The 15561-nt window shown below is 40.8% G+C and overlaps 1 long non-coding RNA gene across 1 annotated transcript in view; it reads left to right on the top strand.

The window, feature by feature from the left end:
- Positions 1–348: 348 nt before the first annotated feature.
- The window catches only part of LOC111560613, a 98422-nt gene continuing 83209 nt past the window's right edge, over positions 349–15561 (top strand). The window contains exon 1 of the long non-coding RNA XR_002742619.2: positions 349–687. This is a non-coding gene — a long non-coding RNA (uncharacterized LOC111560613). The remainder of the gene's footprint in view (positions 688–15561) is intronic.

The raw sequence follows: 15561 nt of genomic DNA, 5'->3' as shown, positions 1-15561 counted from the left end.
TTCTTGTCCTCAACAAGTAAATATGTTTACATATCTGTATCTTTGTCTTTAATCTAACATTTAAGTACTAGCTGCTGGAAGGGGGAGATCTTTTTTTTTTTAATTTTTTTAATGTTTTTTATTTATTTTTGAGACAGAGAGAGACAGAGCATGAGCAGGGGAGGGGCAGAGAGAGAGGGACACACAGAACCAGAAGCAGGCCCCAGGCTCTGAGCTGTCAGCACAGAGCCCGACGCGGGGCTTGAACTCACGGACTGTGAGATCATGACCTGAGCTGAAGTCGGACGCTTAACCGACTGAGCCACCCAGGTGCCCCTGGAAGGGGGAGATCTTAACATGCTGTCAGTGTATCATCTTGGCCTGGATACTTTCTTTTAATGTCAGCAAAATGAGTTCCATTTTCCTGTAGTGCAGTTTACTTGTTAGATCTTTAAAAAGGCTTTTCCCGTTACAAGGGGGCGTCCTAGGAGGCATGGAATTTAAAATTTAGGCAATAAAATAAATCCGTTTTTCTCTAGAGGCAGTTCTGTACCACATGTTCTTTCAGTGTTGAAATTTAATTGCCTGTAACTGCTGACTTCCGGTAACTATCGGCTGGCTGTTTCCAGGTTTGGTTCCAGGCCTAGTAGTGACCCCCAAGCTTCCTGAATGTGCCTGCGTGTATCACAAAATACTCCGTGGAAAGAGGTGAGCACTAGGATGGAGTATTTATATTTTTCATTAGAGGGAACTAATTCTTTGGGAGTGGGGCCGATTTACATTTTACCCGTTATGTAAAGAGTTTCACGTGGAAACACGAGTTAATTGGCCCCGTATTTCTGATGTCTTCCAGCCGTGTGTGGGGACTCTTTATAGATTGAATCCCAAGCAGCTGCCCTGTGACCCATCTTTTAAATCTGGCTCTACTTTCTTCTTCTGGTTTTAAGTCATTTTGCTATGAAGCCTACAGTTTAATGAAAGGAAAATATCATCAGTAACTTTTGCCAAAATGGATGTGAAGACTCTTTGAACTGTGGACCGTCCTTGTAGTTTTTTCCTTGTAGCAGTTGGTGTAATGCAATCTTATCATTCCATTAATAATATGTTATGCATGGTCACATCCCTGCTTAATTAGACTTGCAGTTTTCAATTAACAGCATTTTTTGATGATACATTATTATCCTTATTAGTGAGGTCGTAGGCTATATTATAACAAAGACTGAAGACTCTATTGTCAGCATAATCTTGAAAGAACCATTTAACTTTATGAAATGTATCTGGTGAAGGAACTTCATACTTTATTTGATGTATAATTTGACCCCCATAAAGAACCAAATGATTCTTTTTTCCCTCCCCTTCTTAGAATAAAATGTCCAGCAATTCAGATGGTATGAATATTTCTCTCAGTTAAAGTGAATAACATTGTCAGAAAATGGAATCTGAATTTTTAAAAATTGAGTAGATGAGCAGTCAGATATTCTTATTCAGCGATTTATCATGTCTTGAGATGAAATTTATAGTTCTATGTGAAACTGATTAAGTCCATTAGATTTTAATTATTGTTCCAAAATCAATACTCTTCCGAGCTTCAGGGAATATTCCATTCACTCATCTCAATAAGGGGGTGGATTTGGGATGGACATATTCTTTTAGTTGATACTGAAAGCACGTTACATTTTTTTTAATGTTTATTTATTTTTGAGAGAGAGAGAGAGAGAGAGAGACAGAGAGAGACAGAGAGAGAGAGAGACAGAGAATGAGCAGGGGAGGGGCAGAGAGAGAGGGACACACAGAATCCAAAGCAGGCTCCAGGCTCTGATCTGTCAGCATAGAGCCTGATGCAGGGCTCAAACCCACAAACTGGGAGATTATGACCTGAGCCCAAGTTGGAAGCTTGACCGGCTGAGCCACCCAGGTACCCCTGAAATACTATTTAGTTTAGATTCTTGTAGTTCTTTGTTGTGTTTTTTTGTTTGTTTGTTTGTTTTTCCTTGCTCCTACTGGTTTTTTTTTCCTACTGTTCAAATATAAAGAAGTCAAAACCTATAGGGATCAGAAGAGATTTGTGACAAGGTTCTATCTAAACTACCCAGCAGCTATTGAATGATTGATTTTGCTTCATTTTGTCTTTCCAACTTGGGAGGCGAGTGATCTGACCCTCTGAGAGATTTACTAGGGGCCTGCACGGTGTGGTGGGAAAGGTTAGTCAAGTGTGGGTACTTCTCTATAGTTCTGCTTGCTTTAAATGACAGGGTCACGTTTCAAGAGAGTGGTCAGTTCCACTGTTGCTCTTACAAGTTGTTATGTTTCCTGAAATGTAACCAGCCTTGTGGCCTCTGTCACTTCTGGCTGACTTCTGTTAATTTTAGTTGTGTTTGAACTTTGTATAAATTAAATCATAACGTGTGTTCTTTCATGTCTGGCTTTCCCCCACCAGTATGACATCTCCTGGGGTTTGTTCTGTGTGGTAGTAGAAGTATGCTGTATAGCAGAGGTTGGCACACTTCTTCTGTAAAGGTTTAGTTAGTAAGTATTTTCAGCCTTGTAGGCTCTACGTTGTATGTTGCAGCTATAGGACTCTGCAGCCTTAGACAATACCATAAATGGGCATGGGTGGATTTGATCCACGGGCTATAGTTTGCTGATCCCTGTGGCACAGTGTTTTATTCAGGGGCACCTGGGTGGCTCAGTCGGCTGAGCGAACTTCTGACTTCAGCACAGGTCGTGATGTCACAGTTCGTGAGTTCAAGCCCTGCATTGCGCTCTCTGATGACAGCTCAGAGCCTGGAGCCTGCTTCAGATTATGTGTCTCCCTCTCTCTCTGCCCCTCCCCCACTCATGCCATGTCTCTCTCTGTCTCTCAAAAAGAAATAAACATTTAAAAAAATTAAAAAAATTAAAAAAAAGACTATTCCACCGTTTATATTGTTAATGCATGTTTGGATTGGTTTTGGCTTTGAAAACTTATGCATAGGCTGCTGTGAACATTCTCATATATATGTCTTTCATATATATATATATATATATACATATATGTATATATATATATATATATATATATATATATATATGCTTTTATGTTGAAAAGTTGTCAGATAATAGGGATTCATATGTTTAGCTTTGGCAGGTACTGACAGAATGTTTTCTGAAGTGGTTTTACTAGCTTACACTCCCATTGCTAGTGTTCCTGATGATTGAAGTCTTCACTAACGTTTGGTATTGTCATTTAAAAAATGTGATATTGTAGTGGTATCTCATTTTCCTTATGATGAATTATGCTAAACATCTTTTCATGTACTTATTAGGCAATCTGGAGAATATATACATGTACATACATGCATATATATACACATACATACACATGCATATATATATACACACACTCCCAAAACGCACACACACACACACACACACACACACACACACACACACCCAAAATACCTATTCGAGAGTTTTTGTTCAATTTTTGAAATTTGGCTTTCCTGTCTTTTTCTGGTGGATTTGTAATATTTCTTTATATATATTCTAGAAGTGAGTTCTTGGAAATGAATATTGCAAATATCTTTTTCCACTTGTTGGCTTGCCTCTTTCACTCTTATAATGGTATTTTTTGCTGTAGTGACTTTCTTTTTTGTAATGAAATTAAATTTGTTACTGTTTTTCTTTATGTTCCTTCCATATCCTATGTAAGTAATCTTGATTTACGCTAATATCCTAAATATATTCTGTGTTAGCCCCAAGAAGCTTTATTATTTGTCTTTTATATTCAGAGCTATGATCTAACCTGAACTGATATATATATATATATTTGGTATTATGATATATGTAGTATTATGGTTTCAATAGTAACTTTTTTCCTATGTGGATATCCAAAGATCCAACATCATTTATTCTAAATATTGTTTAACTGTATTGCATTGTGATGGCACTTATCGGACCATATATGTATACGCTGGTTTCTGGACTCAGTTTTGTTGATCTGTTGTCTTTGGGCCAATAATGCACTATTTTAACTGTTATAATTTTGCCACTTATTTTTAATTAAAAAAATTTTTTTTAACGTAAACTCTATGAACAACGTGGGCTCGAACTCAGGACACCAAGATCAAGAGTCACATGCTGATTGACTGAGCCAGCCAGGGGTCCCAATTGTTATAATTTTATAGCTTATCTTAATACGTCCTATATCTTCTGCTATAAACCCTCCAATGTGGTTTTTCTTCTCTAAAATTGTCTTTGCTACTCTTGTCCCTAGTCTTTTATTTTAAATGTTTATTTATTTATTTTGAGAGAGAGAGCAGGGGAGGGGCAGAGAGAAGGGGAGAAAGAGAGAATACCAAGCAGTCTCCCACATTGCCAGCACAGAGCTCGACATGGGGCTCGAACCCAAGAACCATGAGATCACGACCTGAGCTGAAGTCAAGAGTTGGACACTTAACCGACTGAGACACCCAAGCGCGCACCTTTGTTTTTTTTTATATTCATCTTAAAACACCTTTTTAAGTTTCCACACACTGTCTTTCTGAAATTTTGATTATGATTGTATTGAATCATTAGATCAATGTGGGGGCGAATGATATCTGTCCAACACTGAGACTCTAATCCACGAATATTGTGTCATTTCACACTATCCTCTTATCTTTTTAAGGATCTGTAATATCTGTAGGAACATCTCCCATTTCATTTCCCACATTGGTAATTTGTGCCTTCCATTTGCTCGTGTCCCATTCTTTCCTCGTTCCTTCTGAGATTCTAATCATATGTATGTTAGAACATTGAAAGATGTGTTCCTCGGTATCTGATGCTCTTTTCTGTATTTTCCTTCCATTTTTCTGTTCATGATTCAAGCAGACATTCCTGCAGACCTACCTTCCATTTTGTCAATGATCCTTTTTGTTCTTTTTTCATATGCTATTAAATTTGCCTGTGGAATCTTTAAATTTGGTTATCAATCAATCAGTCAATCAATCAGTCAATCAGTCGTCTTCAGTGAGACTGCTGCAAGTTCCAGGCCACTGCTTTGAGTTTGGCTCATTTCTCATGCAGTGAGTCAGAAAATGGTATGGGGGTAAACGTGGAGGCTAATGCCAAAATTACCTATGACACACGCACCACATTCCTTTGCTGTCTGGGATTTAGTCCTTCAAGTTCTGGCTCACCTACTTGATCTCTAAGGACTCCCAATATCTCTTTTGTGTATTTTATCCATCTTTTATACTTGTTTTCATTGAGAGGGTTAGTCTAATCCAAATGACTTTGACATATTGACTGCATACTTCTAAAACAAAAGTATTTGTTTCCATTTATTGTTGGATTTGGCCAATTCTCTTAGTGGAATAGGAGCCAAATCCAGTTTGCCACAGTTGCAAGGCATTTTCTTCTTTTATTTCCCCTTCTCTTGTAGAGATAGGCTCCCGGAAGACTTTCGGATGGATAAGATGTTTTTCAGGTTTTGGCATTGTCACTCGTGATTGAGATGTTTGTTTTGCAGTCAGCTCTGTCTTATTTTCTACTCATTTTATGACTTTAAGCCTGTACTCGGGAGCGATCATAACTTATATCATGCAGTGCTTATCATTTATAAACCACATTGTAATACATTATCGCATTTAGTCCTCAGAACAACGTCCTGTGAAGCAGCTGGTATCACAACCTCTCTTTAGCAGTTGAGCAAACTCAGGCTGAGTTAGGTTAAGGGCTTTGCTCCAAATCACAGTCAGCAGGTGACAGATTAAGGGCTGAAATCCCTGCCTTCCACCGCATGCTTTCCCCATCCTGTTCTTACCCTAATGATGACCCGGCAATTGGGTAGAAAGTGAAGCTACAGATATAATTAAAACAGTGTTTACTCTCAAGGACTTCCAAGTTTGGTGGGTTACACCGCATTGCGCTCCAGGAAGTTGCGTGGTTATTTTTCAAAAATGCCAACGCTAAAATATTCTCAAGCTTTAGCAATTCTGCTAAAATCCTGGGTAATAAAGACAGGAGTAGAATAGACAAGAGGGAAGCCAATGTCGGAAGTTGGGGGAAGGCAGAGCCAGGATGTGCTCTACTTACATTTTTGCAGAATAATGATTCCTGCGTGGCTTCGGGGGAAGTAGGACTAGTCATGTACATTTCAAATGAGAATTCTCTTCTATACAACTCTTAGCAATTTAGGGAAACCTACGTCATCTTGACATTTTTCAAATTGTTTAATGCTTGTGGGTCTTTTCCTGTTAATTTATGAGACATGAGAAAAAAAATTAAGAGATGAGTCTTCGGTGCCTTCATTAGGGGAGATGCCCCCCAGAAAAGAGCAGACAAGGTTAGAAACAGACCCAGGCTTGCTCATGTACATGTACAGAGCGACATGAGGCTTGTCTGTATGTCCCTGGGGACACGCTGTCTCCCTAGGTGTATTTGGAGTTATATGTGGGCATGTTTCATGTGTCCTTGACCTTCACAATGACCTTGATAGGGGGCACCGCTGTCATGTAGTTCCCCAGGGGCCTTGACATGGTGGGGCTTAGACGCCGTATTAAAGAGTTTTGGATTTTACTCTGCCAGCAGTGATGAGTAAATGGAGGCTGCAATCATTGTTGAGGGAAGATTAACCAGGTGGTGGTTTAGGGTGACTTTCAGAGGTAGAGGCTGGAGGCCAGGCACCAGGTAAAAAAGGTTTTACAAGAAACCCGTATAAACAGAAGCCAAGAGTTCTATTAGAATGTGCAGGTGGAGAGGGAGGGTTGGTTATGTTTGCATCACATCCCTCCTACAGCATTTGTGTGACGTGGGAGAGAGGGATGTGTTTCATATTTGGGGGCATTAATGAGGGGAGGAGTGAGGCAGTGAGACAGAGGAGCCATTTAGCTAACAGGCCCAGTGCAGAGGGAGGAAGTCTTTATAGCCAACCTACCTGATGCTCATTAGACTCTTGACTGTGAATGGAAATATTCTGTTCTTTATATATTTTGTTAATGTCTACTTTTGAGAGAGAGAGAGAGAGAGAGAGTGCAAGCAGGGGAGGGGCAGGAAGGGAGGGGGACACAGAATCCAAAGCAGGTTCCAGGCTCTGAGCTGTCAGCACAGAGCCCAATGCAGGGCTCGAACCCATGAACCGCGAGATCATGGCCTGAGCCGAAGTTAGGAGCCGAAGTCGGATGCTTCACCGACTGAGCCATCCAGGCATCCCAATTCAGTTTATTTTTAAGAGCAAGCCCAGTACGATTTTCTAGACAGGCCATCCTCTAGATAGCAACTGCCTTTTACGAGCTCTTTTTCCCCATTCCCAACTCAGCGTATGCAGCTTTCATACTTTAATCTTCCAAAACAAAAAGTCTCAAATGTACAAGTGAAAAAAAAAATCCAAGCTGTTGACAGAGTCTTAACTAATTGGCGCGACTTGCATACAGCTGTGTGAGTTCAAAAAAGCTCTCCTGTATGTAGATGCAGGGCCCTGTGCATAAGACTCTGTACATTTATTTCCTCAGAACGAACCTAGGTGCCACCTCTTGGTGAACACACCAGCACTTCATTCGCATATCTTACAAAAAAAAGAGAGACTGTTTGCGGTCTAACGGCACTGTGCATCCTGTATTCAGACCACACAGTCTCTGCTCCATTGAGGAGAGTCCTTCCATCCATGATGTGTACCACACTACTGCCTGGCCTCCCTAAGTAGCTTCATGCAGAGTGCTCCAAAGTAAGAGCCTGTAAACCAACCCGAGGTGGGGAGACAGAGTCCTGACCAGGCTTAGTTAGACGTGTTCGCCTGCTCTGCTTACTGTTCGTATCTCACTTTATCTACGCGGATGATTTTGGTGGGCGGGAAGGCAGGGGCTGCTGCAGCACCTGTCTTCATGATGTTATATCCCCTAGTGTCCGTCCTTGTGCCATACTCCTAGTAGGTACTCAGTAAATATTTGTGGATTGAATTGATGGGACTTGGCAGATATATCCAGAAGCAATAGTCTTCATTGTGGAACGTAGTGTATGTTATTGATGAGCCGATATGTTTCTAATTCAGCCACACAAATATCTCTTAATTACATAGAATGATCCCTTATTTTAATCTGGATTTTTTTTTGCAGTTGTTGTAACAGGTGTGTTTCAGCAGAGAACAGCTTCTAGCAATTGCAGTTACTGCCGTATTTGGTATCTGTGGCAAGGGAAGCCCTCCACATTCTGACAAAGGCTAGGGCTCACAGTAGTTGAGTTTTAAAAATCTTTTTTAGAGAAGTAGATTATACTCAAATGCCTTGCTTGTATTCCAACAGAGTGTGGGTGGACCTGGGACCATAGCCGTGTGCAACAGAAGCCCTCCACGTGCACGTTGGTTGATTTCTAATTGCACGGCTGCCCATCAGCTTAGTGTTAATGTACATAGGTGTATCTGTGTGTATGGGAAGACATGTTTGCGTTTAGCACTATCCGTACAGTTGTATAGGTGGTCAATATGGCTTAATAAGAATTGGGGGGAATTCTTCAGTTCTGTTATTGTTACTAGCTTACAAGGTTCTCACGAACTCCTCACTCTGTTTTCAGTGTCTACAGGAGAAATTCTGAACAGAAACAGAGCTTCAGTGCATTGGGAAAAGCATCATTTTGTTTTCTTTTTGTAAATTTTCCTTTCTTGTGGTTGGAAGTTAAGGGCTGGAGCAGGGGGTGCCCGGGATGTGAATAACCAAGATGCAGTTGTGTGGGCGTGGGAATTCAGGTCCTGTTCTGGACTTGGTGTCATGGAGGGGTCAGTTTGGTTTGCAGACGCTGAGGACACCTCTGAAGGATTTTTGTCTCCATGAGGTGGTCTTACTTCTGAAGTTTCACTTTTCAGCAGAGCAGGTCTTTAATTTAACTTCGGTTGGGTCTGCATAATCTGAGAACGTTGACTATTCAGCTTCTGGAAAATGTATGTTTAAGAGCATGGACTTCAGAGTTCAAGTCTTGACTGCACAAATGAAGAGCCTATGATATTGGGCAAGTTCACCCTTTAAGCCTAGGTTTGCTCACCTATCAACCTGAGGTTATTAACAGCAGCTGCGGGAAAGTTCAATGAGAGATTAAATGCTTATCTTAGGATCTGGCACTTAGTAACTGCTCAATAAATGCTAACCTTTATTGTTTCTAGTAAATCTGCTGGCTCTTATGGCACTCATCTCCAATGGCAGAGATATCAGATCATTTCACAGATAGCATTTTCAAGAAATAAACGACACGGGTTTGTTCAGCGTTAGAAATGTTGCGTAAGATTTGACTGATCTCCCTTTTCAGCCAAGAAGTAGCTCACACAAAGCATGTGGTAGAGAGACACGTGGGCTGTATTTCTCAATCAGAATTTGAGTCCATTCTAAAGTGAGGGGAAAAGATAACCTGTGTGTTGATGTAGTGGCATTGATTCAGCACAGATACGTGAACAGCCAGCAAATGCAATCAGAGCTCATGCAAATCACACCTCTGGTGCAGCATGTTAATGACGACTCTTCTATAAGTAACACTTATTTCAGGGTCCTACTTATTCTCATTAAACGAGCCTGTGGTTGTTTGCATTCCTCAGAAGGGAAAACTGTCAGTAGCAGCTCTGAGTCATGCTTCATGCAACATCTACACCTGTTTCTTTGATTTGATTGAATATATGTATTTAAGGAACTGGAGAGGTTTTGACTTTCAAATAAATGAGTTAAATGCCCTTCCTTAAAAATCACATTGGTAACATGGTTCACAGTTATCTGGAGAGAGCTTTAGAAGATGTTGAGATGTGAGTGCTCATTTCTTTGTAGAACCTAGATTTTCATTTGGCTGGAGTCCCCTATGCACACCGCCCCCCCCCCGCCCCCCCAATCTAAAGGAAAACTGGTAATGGAATTGAAATCAAGTCTTTTGATTTTGCTTTGGACATGTGCTGGTGTACTCATTTTCTTTGGATTCTTAGGGAACTAACTGTAAATGTTTAAGCTCTGATCTCTCAGTTTGAGTTAGTAACCAGAAATTAGAATATAGGTGTAAATATCTACCCTGGAGACTGGAGGTTTGAGAAGTTGTGTACATCATGTCTCTTCTGCTCTCAACTCAAGCAGATTACTACTTGCTAAAAATGGGAATTTGAGTTGAACTTGACTTCAAGAGACGTCAGGTACTGACTGTCCAGAGAGATCCCTTGTGTAAACCCACACTTCTCTGGAATGGAAAATCTGTATTATCTTTGGCCCCCTGAAATAAAACCAGTTATTTTGATCCAGAACTCTGAAATCTAAAGATTTAGGCTTTGAGCACCCTTTCTCATATCCTCTTTAATAAACTTACAAACGACTTTGGAAAATGCGAATTTTCCAGTGGGAGTTGGTGAGTATTCTGACTCAGAAGCCATTATGTCCATGCAAAGATAATGCATTTTAGTAAGAGAAGCAATGAGTGACACTTTTCGTTTTTTGTGTGTGAGATTAGTCAAAGGTCGGTGTGAAAAAATGTTTCTAAGAGGTTTTTCACGGGAAGCAGAACAACTTAGTTTCTGAATATTCAAGGTGATGTGCTGCGAGGGAAAAAACATTCTACCCTTTCAGAGGAAATGTGTGTGAGGTCATTTTCCTAACCTTGCTGAACTCCAGCATATCAGGGGCAATGTCATAATTAAAAACTCATTTCACAGCAGCTGATTAGGCTTTGATTCACAATTACTCTGTCTTTCAAAAGTCTCCTCTATCTGAGCATTTTGAAAATATGATGGCTTCATTATTTGTTATATTTCCAAAGTTAGAGCTTCAAAGGAGCTGCAAAAACTTTCTCAATCATCTAGAAAGTCATGAATAAAACATGCATACCCAGAATTTTAAATTAAAGTAATTAGGCCACATTAGAATCTTAAAAAAAAAAAAAGATTTAACATCCATGTCAATGTGGAGAAAGATGCCCTTCATTAAATTACATCTTCTTCCTGTCCAACATTTTAAACTGCCACTTTTAATGTAACATTAGAAAAATAATTACTGTGATTAAGATAATTTTAAAAAGTAAATGTTAGAAAATCCGGACCACAACGTTTTCAGAGTATCCATTCCAATAAAATTTTTTTCTATAAATTATTTGAAATTAACAAAACAGCATCCTGACATTCTTTTGCCAACGTTGTGAGTCCAATTTAATGAGTGCAAACGGGAGGCCGATACTTAATTCAAGGCTGGGGAGCTCCAGCAAGACTTAGACTATGTGATAAAAGCATCTAAGGATAGGGTGTTGAAACATTATAGCTCTTTGAGAGGCAACTCTCTAGGTCATGGTGGGAAGCTAAATCTGAGACGTGGGAGTGCTCATTCAGTAGACTTTCAAGTTTAGGGAAAATGCTTGCAGACCAAGAACGATGGAGGTGGCTCCAATGAAGGAAAATGGAGACAGGTAGAGGAAATCCTGTGGCTTAAGTATCACACAGCCGTGTTTCTATGGTAAACGTCTTCTGATAGATAGTTTATTAAATCTATCTTGCCCAAACTCTGCCTCTTGGGTCATTTTCCCATGGGTGGAGACACCTCTGTTACTGTAATGAGAGTCAAGGGAAACACGGAGTTCGTTTTATCCTATAGCATAATTTTACCTGTTAGCATAAAAACAAACTGCCAGTGATGCCAGCCCGGGATGGCACACTGAGAGTCACTGAGCTAGAGCAATGGCTTTTAACCCTGTCTGCATGTTACATTCGCTTGTGCAATGCTCTGGACCTTCTGATTTAATTGGCCTGGGGAAAGGTCAGGTCATCTGTAGGCTTAAAATCTTCACAAATGATTCTTTTTTTTTTTTTTAATAAAAAAAATTTTTTTTTAACATTTATTTATTTTTGAGACAGAGAGAGACAGAGCATGAACAGGGGAGGGGCAGAGAGAGAGGGAGACACAGAATCGGAAACAGGCTCCAGGCTCTGAGCTGTCAGCACAGAGCCCGACGCAGGGCTCGAACTCACGGACCGTGAGATCATGACCTGAGCCAAAGTCGGACGCTTAACCAACTGAGCCACCCAGGCGCCCAAAATCTTCACAAGTGATTGTTAAAAAAGATTTTTTGTAATGTTTATTTATTTTTGAGAGAAAGAGAGACAAAGTGTGAGTGGGGGAGAGGCGGAGAGAGAAAGGGAGACACAATCCAAAGCAGGCTCCAGGCTATCAGCTGTCAGCGCACAGCCCGACGTGGGGCTCGAACTAACGAGCCTCGAGATCATGACCTAAGCCGAAGTCAGATGCTTTAACCGACTGAGCCACGCAGGTGCCCCTTCACAGGTGATTATAATGGGCAGACAGGATTGGGAACATTTGAGTCTGAGGATCGACATCGTAATTAGGCCCCAATAAAACATGGGGAACTTCACTAGACTTGAAGTTCCAGGAAATGTCAGTCTGGCCTGCTTCTGCACACCTTGGCTATCTGGGATGCGTCGGGGCGAGTAGCGTTAGATGACCAGTTTATGCCAAATGGTTGCTGTTTGCACCTGTGTAGATGTACAGAATTGTCAGCCTTGGGTCTGTCAGTACTTCTGGAGCAGTCTGGGTTTCCAGAGGAGTTAGGCCTTGCCTTGGTGTGTCTGAAAGGATTGAGTGACTTGGTCCATCAAGTGTTTGGGTACAATGTATTTCTCCAGCATCTTCTTGCAACTCTGCAAGGACCTGCATTTTGTTGTGTTTCTCCCTTTAGTGGGTGAGAGTGCAGGTATCTAGCTAGTACCCAGTAAGCCATCAAAGTCCTCCAAATTTGGCAGTCATGTCTCTGAGAGAAACCAACTGAAGCTTAGGGGGGAGGAGCTGGGGAGCGTAGATGTGGGAGAGACTTCCTCCAGCCACACCCCAGTCTGGGCTTCCCTTCCTGGCCGCAGGTCACTGTGACCCAGCTCTGCCAAGGACTGGGGCAGACTGGGGTGAGTGTGGGGGAGGGGAAGCTCCTGCCTGTTGGACCATAATGGCCACTTCCTCCCACCTCTGGGCCTTTGGGTGTGAGGTATGCACTGACTGTTCATGAGAGGACACAACTTCTGTCAGCAGTGACCAACCATCCTGTTTTGCTTAGGACTGTCTGAGTTTTAGTGCTGAAAAGTCCAGCATCTCGGGAAATTCCTCACGCCAGGCAAATCAGGGCTGTCGGCCACCCCTGTGTAAGCCTAAATCTGAGTCCCCGCCCTCTACTTAGCTTTAATTCATCTGTAAAAGGGAGATGGTAATGCAGGTTGTGGTGAGGGTTCAGTGCCAACACAGAGAGAACTCGCTGTTCCAGGCCCAGTGCCCAAGGAATAGCTGGGGTTTTCTAGTCCTGTAGGATAGGCTGAGGAAACTGCGCAAAGGATATCTTCTCACTTCCTATGACAAAATCAAACAAGAGCCCTAGGAAGCCTTACAAAAGACCAAGGAGGTTTTAAGGATGAAAGAGCTCGTATCCCTTTAAGAGGAGCATGGAGGATGACGTCATCACAGAGGCGTAGAATCCGGACCGGCGAAGGTTGTAGGAAAGTGTTCAGGTAGCAAGACAGTGAGAAGCAGGAAAGCACGAATTACGTGTAGGGACTATTTCAGGTTATATGGCTGGAACAAATAATTGTAGTAGCTGATGAAGTTAGAAGGGCACACTGGAGGCCTTAAAGTCGAGGGAAAGGATTGCTTCATTTAGTGCACGATCGAGATTATTGAAGTTTTGTGTGTTTTTTTGTTTTTGGCAGTATGAGAATACAATAAGGACAGGGAAGAATACAGAAGAAATAATTCTGAAAGAATTCATGGGCATTTTCTTTCAAGTCAAGACTGATTCCAAGAACAGGTGCTAAATATTTTCCAAGTGATTTTCAAAGTGGAAAGAAATGCCCTTGAGAAGCTGTCTTATTAAATATGTGCTTACAGACACTGGAAATCAAGGACACTCTATTCTCCTCCCTTTAGTAATCACTGGAAGGGCTTCCTCTCCCCAAAAAGCTATCAATTTATGAGGTGTCAGACCATCATTTCAATGGTATTCATTCCATTTCAACTATGTGCCCAGGAGCACGTCATGCAGGGAAGATAGAAAATGATGCATCAAAGGCACATCTCCTGCCCGCCAGCAACCCAGTGTGGTTGGGGGAAAAGGCTGATCCACGCGTAGAAATTATCAGGTGGATCCTAGCAGAACAGTGTGTGACCAATCAAGTGATCTGTGCTTAGATCTTACAGATCCAGGTAAATTCCAGTGCCGAGACCTAATGTTGCTCTCTTCTTCATTCCTCTGCTTCAGTCGTATACCTAGCATTTGACTAAGCACATAAAATAGGATTCAGATTGCTCCCACAGTAAAAGGCTGTCTTTATTTTGATCACAAATACATAAATCACAAGATGCCTTTTAAAGTTCATCCCAGGGAACAATATAACACAGTCTATGAGCAATTCACCAGGATTTACAATCATCTTCTCATTTAAAAGCAGATCTACTCTAAGGAAAGTAAAAAACAGCTTTTTTTTGTGGGAGGGATTCAAGTGAATTATTTGCTTTTTTTTTTCTTTTTATAACTAAGTCAGGTGGCTAATTTGGAAAGTTTTGAAAGCTGGCTTCTTGCCAATCAACTTAAAAAAATTTAAAGGATATAAAACTCAGTTTACCTAAACTAAGAAAGAAGGAAATCTACTTTTCAAGCTAATTTTTGGAATAAGTTGAATCAGAGAAAGTTTTTAGAACTTTTAAAAACATTTAAAACATAAATCTTTAAGAAAACACTTCTAACAGTTCCTGATATTGGGAAAATTAAAAGGATGTGCAAAGTGCTTCCATTTAATTATTGACAAATTTCATAAGGTCAGCCAAAGTATATGATCCTGTATTTGCCTTCAAGCAGTTTTCAATACAGACTTACATGCATTAAGATTAAATATCAGGCAGCTTTTAAGAAATGCTCAATAATTGGAAAATAAAGTAAGTATATTAAGATTTCTTGGTAGTGTTTTTAAATTAAAAAAGCTTTTATAGAGAGAGAGAGCATGTGAATGGGGGTGAGGGGAAGAGGGAGAGAGAGAATCTTTTTAAAAAATGTTCATTTATTTGTTCTAAGAGAGAGAGAGACAGAGAGAGACAGAGAGAATTCACACGTGTGAGAGAGAGCGGGGTGAGGGGCCAGAAAGAGAGGACAGAGAGAATCCCAAGGACGCTTCACGCTGTCAGCACGGAGCTCAATGCAGGGCTCAATCCCATGAACTCGCAAGATCATGACCTGAGCCAATATCAAGAGTCAGACACTCTATGGACTGAACCACCTAGGTGTCCTGGTAATGGTTTTTTTTTTTTTTTTTTTTTTTTTTAATTATTGAATTCAAATGGAACTTTAGATGTGACATATACCAGTCCTAAGTCATTACCATTCTATTTCTATTTTAGGGCAACTTAGTGAGAGTTAACAGAGACTGGTAGAGAGAGAAGCACTTCTATAGGTATAATGAGTGTTAGGTATTCTATACTGAAAGAACTTGGCTGCATTTCAGTGAAGAAGTAAACCCTGTTACTTGAACAGAGAAAGATTATATATATATGATCAGATTTTCAGAGACTGTTGAAACTACTCCACAATGTCAACAATACCATCAAACATCAAACATTTAGGCATCTTTATTGCCAT

The sequence above is a fragment of the Felis catus genome, chromosome A1, assembly GCF_018350175.1.
Source record: "Felis catus isolate Fca126 chromosome A1, F.catus_Fca126_mat1.0, whole genome shotgun sequence".
Classification (NCBI taxonomy): Eukaryota; Metazoa; Chordata; class Mammalia; order Carnivora; family Felidae; genus Felis; species Felis catus.
Note: the sequence above shows the minus strand (reverse complement) of the source record. Positions and strands in the feature narration are given on the sequence as shown.